This window comes from Mobula birostris, chromosome 10, assembly GCF_030028105.1.
Source record: "Mobula birostris isolate sMobBir1 chromosome 10, sMobBir1.hap1, whole genome shotgun sequence".
NCBI lineage: Eukaryota > Metazoa > Chordata > Chondrichthyes > Myliobatiformes > Myliobatidae > Mobula > Mobula birostris.
Genome location: NC_092379.1, coordinates 129650776 through 129657963, shown reverse-complemented (window position 1 = coordinate 129657963; position 7188 = coordinate 129650776).

Here is a 7188-nt window from a genome sequence, read left to right as displayed (position 1 = left end):
TCGTATGGCTGGATTTGGGAACAGCTTCTTTCCAACTGTGATAAGACTGCTAAACGGATCCTGACCCGGATCTGGGCCGTACCCTCCAAATATCCACACCTGCTTCTCGGTTTTTTTTTTTTGCACTACCTTACTTTCCATTTTTCTATTTTCTATTTATGATTTATAATTTAAATTTTTAATATTTACTGACTTTTACTATTTTTAATATTTAATATTTGTAATCCAGGAAGTGGGAAGCGCAGAATCAAATATTGCTGTGATGATTGTACGTTCTAGTATCAATTGTTTGGCGACAAGTATAAAGTATATTCCTAGGATTTCTTGCAAGCGAGTTAGCTGTAGCCTGAATTTCCAGTCTACCACATCTATCAATTTATAAATAAATTAAAAATCTGGACGCCCTGCATTTTGAAAATTAGACCATTAACCATCTTTAGCACACATCATAACAATTAAAATCCCTGTTTTATACCTTTGTGTAAAAATTTCACAGGACATTAAACAGAATTTAATTATTTGATGTTCTCAGGGCGATGATCGTATTAGTGGGATCAAACAAGCATTAAATGTTTTCGAAAGGTTCTCCTGTGGTGTGAAGGTAAGTTCAGATACTATTTTTTCCCATTTCCTTCCTTTGATGATCACAATAACTGCAGCACAACAAAAGCTTCAGCAAGAGACTTCACTCAGACCCACCTCAAGGGAGTTCTCAACCCTGACTGACTCGCCTTTGTTTTCTTTTACTCACAAATTGAGTGTTCCCCTTACAGTGGCTGCTCCTCTCTCCCCTGAAGTCATGGTGACCTCTGTTGTTTCTGTTCAAATAGCTTTGGTCCCAGATCTCTTAATGAGCTCTTGGTGATGACAAAAAGATCATGAATGGAAGATTGCTGAGCCTCTGGCGATGATCTTTGCATCAGCAATGGGGATGGGAGAGGTTCCGGAGGACTGGAGGCTTGCAGATGTTGTTCCATTATTCAAGGAAGGGAGTAGAGATGGCCCAGGAAATTATAGACCAGTGAGTCTTACTTCAGTGGTTGGTAAGTTTATGGAGAAGATTGTGAGAGGCAGGATTTATGAACATTTGGAGAGGCATAATATGATTAGGAATAGTCAGCGTGGCTTTGTGAAAGGCAGGTCGTGCCTTATGAGCCTGACTGAATTTTTTGAGGATGTGACTAAACACGTTGATGAAGGTAGAGCCGTAGATGTAGTGTATATGGATTTCAGCAAGGGATTTCACAAGGTACCCTATGCAAGGCTTATTGAGAAAGTAAGGAAACATGGGATCCAAGGGTACATTGCTTTGTGGATCCAGAACTAGCTTGCCCACAGAAGGCAAAGAGTGGTTGTAGTTGGGTCATATTCTGCATGGAGGCCGGTGAAAAGTGGTGTGCCTCAGGGATCTGTTCTGGGACCCCCTACTCTTTGTGAGTTTTATAAATGACCTGGATGAAGAAGTGGAGGGATGGGTTAGTAAATTTGCTGATGACACAAAGGTTGGGGGTGGTGTGGATAGTGTGGAGGGCTGTCAGAGGTTACAGTGGGATATTGATAGGATGCAAAACTGGGCTGGGTAGTGGCAGATGGAGTTCAACCCAGATAAGTCTGAGGTGGTTCATTTTGGTAGGTCAAATATGATGGCAGAATATAGTACTAATGGTAAAACTCTTGGCAGTGTGGAGGATCAGAGGGATCTTGGGGTCCGAGTCCATAGGACACACAAACCTGCTGCGCAGATTGACTCTGTGGTTATGAAAGTATATGGTGCATTGGCCTTCATCAATCATGGGATTGAGTTTAGGAGCCAAGAGGTAATGTTGCAGCTATATAGGACCCTGGTCAGACCCCACTTGGAGTACTGTGCTCAGTTCTGGTCACCTCGCTATAGGAAGGATGTGGAAACCATAGAAAGGGTGCAGAGGAGATTTACAAGGATGTTGCCTGGATTGGGGACATGCCTTATGAGAATAGGTTGAGTGAACTTGGTCTTTTTTCCTTGGAGCGACAGAGGATCAGAGGTGACCTGATAGAAGATGATGAGAGGCATTGATCGTGTGGATAGTCAGAGGCTTTTTCTCAGGGCTGAAATGACTAGCACGGGAGAGAACAGTTTTAAGGTGCTTGGAAGTAGGTACAGAGGTGCTGTCAGGTAAGTTTTTTACACAGAGAGCGGTAAGTGCGTGGAATGGGCTACCGGCAATGGTGGTAGAGGTGGATACGATAGGGTCTTTTAAGAGACTCCTGGATAGGTACATGGAGCTCAGAAAAATAGAGGGCTATGGGTAACCCTAAGTGATTTCTAAGGAGAGACATGTTCGGCACAGTTTTGTGGGCTGAAGGGCCTGTAGTGTGCTGTAGGTTTTCTATGTTTCTAAGAGACAGACAACAGAGGAGATGGGTGGTTTAAAGGAGGGATAGGGAACATTTATACATTGCCACATTCAGCTTTGGAGGCCAAGTCATTGGGTATATTTGAAGTGAAAGTTGATAGGTTCCTAATTAATAAGGACATAAAAAGTTACAAGGAGAAGTCAGGAGTTGAAAGGAATAATAAATCAGCTATGATGGAATGGTGGAGTAGCCTTGATGAGATGAATAGCCTAATTCTGCTCCTCTGTCTTATGGTGATCTAGTCTTAGTAGAAAAGATATGAATAAGGTAACTGATGGAAGGATTAGAGCTGGAGTTCCCAATCAGGAGTCCACAAACCCCTGGTTTGCAGGACGTTTGAAATGAAACATTCTCACTCATGTTGGGAAGGGATTGGAAATTCACTGCCTGACAAGGATGGAGACAAATAACCACATCACTTTGCAAAATACCTGGATAAACCCAACTCCACTAAGTATAAGCACAGCTCCAATGCCATATTTAAGTTTGCTGACTATCGTTACTGAACCAGACGAGTTGACTGATCAGTATATTGGAGGGAGATTGAAAATCTGGCTGAGTGGGTGCCACAACATCGAACTCTTACTCAATGTTAGTAAGAACAAGGAGCTGATTATTGACTTCAGGAGGAGGAAACTGCAGGTTCATGAGCCAGTCCTCATCAGGGGATCAGAGGTGGAGGGAGTCAGCAACTTTAAATTCCTCAGTGCAATTATGAAGGTACAGCAGTGCCTCTACCTTCTTAGAAGTTTGTGATGATTCAGCATGACATCTAGCTGTGACAAACTTCTATAGGTGTGTGGTGGAAAGTATATTGACTGGTTGCGTCACAGCCTGGTATGTAAACACCAATGCCCTTGGATGGAAGATCCTACAAAAAGTAGTGGATGCGGCCCAGTCCGCCATGGTTAAAGCCCTTCCCCCTACTGAGCACATCTACATGGAGCGCTGTTGCAAGAAAGCAGTATCCATCATCAAGGGCACACATCATCCAGACAACGCTCTCTTCTCACTGCTGCCATCAGGAAGCCTCAGGACTCTCACTACCTGGATCAGGAACAGTTAAATCCTTCAACCATCAGCCTCTTGAACCAGTGGGGATAACTTCACTCAACTTTACTCACCCCATCACTGAACTGTTCCCACAACCTATGGGCTCACTTTCACGGACTCTTCATCTCATGTTCTGAATACTTATTGTTTATTTATTATTATTTTTTTTCTCCCCACTCAAGCTGGTAAAATCTGAGGTATGGGCATAGCCAAGCCCGCTCATTTCTCAATTACTAGGAACTTTTGGACTATTCTAGCGGTATTCAGTATTGTGGCTTTCTGGAGATTGACATTGATATTACTGTTAGTCCTCCTTGTTTATGCCATTGTGTAGTGACTTCGGGATGATACCAGTTGTTGATATTACTATCAGAACAATGTACACCCTGTTCATGTTCCAAAGTCTTTCAATTTCCTCTTTTAATTCAGCATATTTTTGGTGTTTTTCACATTGATTTCTGTATGTTATGTGTGTTTGGAATGGCTATATCTATTAATTAAGTTGGTTTTGCTTGTTTATCATGCATTATCATATCTAGATGGTTATTATGGATTGTCCAATCAGTAATAATGGATCGGTCATAATATAATTTGTGGAATTCTGACTGTGGAAAACTAGATCAGGCTTGTATTTATAGTAAGTCATGATTTATTTTATGAATTTCTACTTTAAAGCAAGATTTTGGTGAATGATGTTTGCCACTTGATTGTGCCTGTGTAAATAATCAGATTGAGTTAAACTGCTAGAGGATCCTGTAATGTGTTGCATTGTTTCTGGTTCTTGGCATTTTCTACATTAATCATCTTGAATTTGTTGGTCTTTTATTGTGTATTTTGATAATTTATTATTAATCTTTCATATTTGCAGTTTGCTGTCCTTTGCACATTGATTGTTTACCATGTTGGATGCGGTCTTTCATTAATTCTATTGTGTTTCTTGGATTTACTGTGTATGCCCACAAGAAACCAAATCTCATGGTTGTATATGGTGTCATATATGTACTTTGATATAGAAATTTACTTTGAACTTTTGAAATTTGAAGTCTTGCATCCCAGAAGCTATGTTCTGAACTATGGATAGCTGTGGGGAGAATGTTGAACAAGGGGAGAAAGATGCAGATAAAACACATCATCAGGATAAGAAGAGGTCGGAATAAAAATACATCCTGCATAATTTTCAGCTCTATTAATTAATCTATAAACTTTGATCTTTCTCTAATTAATCTTGAAGAAAGATTAATTGATTCTTGGCACTGGGAACATAATTTATTCCATTAAATTAACCTCTTTTTAATTTGGTTTAATGATACAGATTTTGCTTTGGAAGTCTGTTATTAGGACAATGGAGATAAGTCTGTAACACGCCAAGTGTAATTGCTTTGATGGTTACCTGGTCAGGATCTGTTGGCTTACTCACTGCAATGTACTGAGATAAATTAGTTCTCAATAACCTTCATTAATTTCAATGGAGAATTAATGCTTTGACAAATACAACATATCACAGTATTGTTTTAAGATTGGTTGCCATGTTTTAATCTGATCACTGCATTGCATAATGAGTGCAGAACTGTTAACACAGAATACTTCCTGCTTTAAAAAAACTGTACCGTAGCCATCGACATTATTATTGTTATTGGTATTGATAATGCTATTGTCACATGTACAGTGAAGTTATTTTGCATACTGTTCATACAGATCAAATCATTACACAGTGCATTGAACTAGAATAAAGTAGCACAAAAACTGCAGAATAAAGTGTATAAGTTATCAAAAAGTGCAATGAGCATAAATCTTTTTTACGCTCGATTGGATGTTGCCAACACTGACGAACCCCTGAGGAGAGTCGCTGATACGACCTGCAGCCTGGTCATCTCTGAGGTTGAGAAATGCACGTGTTTCCAACAAGTGGATGGTCGGTCGCAAGGCTGTGGGAAATCAATAGAAAGTGGTGACATGGTGTTGGAAGGTACTGGATCATTGTGCACAGAGCTAAGGAACTGCAAGGGTAAAAAGACCCTGATGGAAGTTGTATACAGAGCTGCAAACAGTAATAAGGTTGTAGTCTACAAGTTAGAAAGGGAGAAAGAAAATGCACGCCAAAAGGACAATGTTACAATAGTCATATGGGGATTTTAATATGCAGGTAAATTGGGAAAATCAGGTTGGTACTAGAGCCCAAGAGGGGGAATTTCTAGAATGACTATGAGATGGCTTTATAGAGCAGCTCATGGTTGAGCCCACTAAGGGATTAGCTATTCTGGATTGGATGTTGTGCAATGAACTGGAATTGATTAGAAAGTTTAAGGTAAAAGAACCCTTAGGGGCAAGTGATCAGAATTTGGTCAAATTCACTTTGAATTTGGAGAAGGAGAAGCTGAAGGCAGGTGTAACCGTATTACAGTAGAGTGAAGGGAATTACAGAGGCATGAGAACTGAGTTGACCAGAGTTAATTGGAAAAGAACACTGGCAGGGTTGTTGGCAGAGCAGCAATGGCTGGAATTTCTAGAAGCAATTTGGAAGGCACAGTATATATACATCCCAAAGAGGAGGATGACTCAACTGTGGCTAACAAGAGAAGTCAAAGCCAGCATAAAAGCCAAAGAGAGGGCATATAATAGAGCAAAAGTGAGTGGGAAGTTAGAGGATTGGGAAGCTTTTAAATATCAACAGAAGGTAACTATAAAGTTATTGAGAAGTTAAAGAAGGAATAGAAAAGTAAGCTAGCTAATAATATTAAAGAGATACCAAATTTTCTTCAGATACATAAACTATAAAAAGAGAGGTGAGAGTGGATATTAGACTGCTAGAAGATGATGATGGAGTGGTAAAAATGGAGGGGGGGCAAAGAAATGGCGGATGAATGGAATAAGTATTTTGCATCAGTCTTCACTGTGGAAGACACTAACAGTATGGTGGAAGTTCTAGGTGTCAGGTGGCATGAAGTGTGTGAAATTACCATAACTAGGGAGAAGGTTCTTGGGTAACTGAAAGGTCTGAAGGTAGATAAGTCACCTGCACCAGATGGTGTATGCCCCAGAGTTCTGAAAGAGGTAGCCAAAGAGATTGTGGAGGCATTAGTAATGATCTCTCAAGAAGTACTAGATTCTGGAATGGTTCCTGAAGACTGGAACATCGTAAATGTCACTCCACTCTTCAAGAAGGGAGATAGGCAATAGAAAGGAAATTATAGGCCAGTTAGTCTGATCACAGTGATTGGGAAGATGTTGGAATTGACTGTGAAGGATGTAGTTTCAGAGTTCTTAGAGGCACATGATCATATAGGCCATAGTCACCAAGGCAAAATCTTGCCTGACGAATCTGTTGGAATTCTTTGAAGAAATAACAAGCAGGATAGACAAATGATAGCCAGTTGATTTTGTATATTAGGATTTTCAGAAGGCCTTTGACATGGTGCCACACATGATTCTAGTATGGATAAAACAGTGACTGACTGGCAGGAGGCAATGAATGGGAATAAAGGGAGCCTTTTCTGTTTGGCTACTGGTGAATAGTGGTGTTCACAAGGGTCTGTGCTGAAACCGATTCTTTTTACGTTATATGTTAATGATTTGGATGGTGGAACTGATGGCTTTGATGCAAAGTTTGCAAGTGATATGAAGATAGGTGGAGGAATAGGTAGTTTTGAGGAAGTAGAGATGCTACAGAAGAACTTAGACAGATTAGGATAATGGGCAAAGAAGTGACAGATGGAACATAGTATCAGGAAGTGTATGATC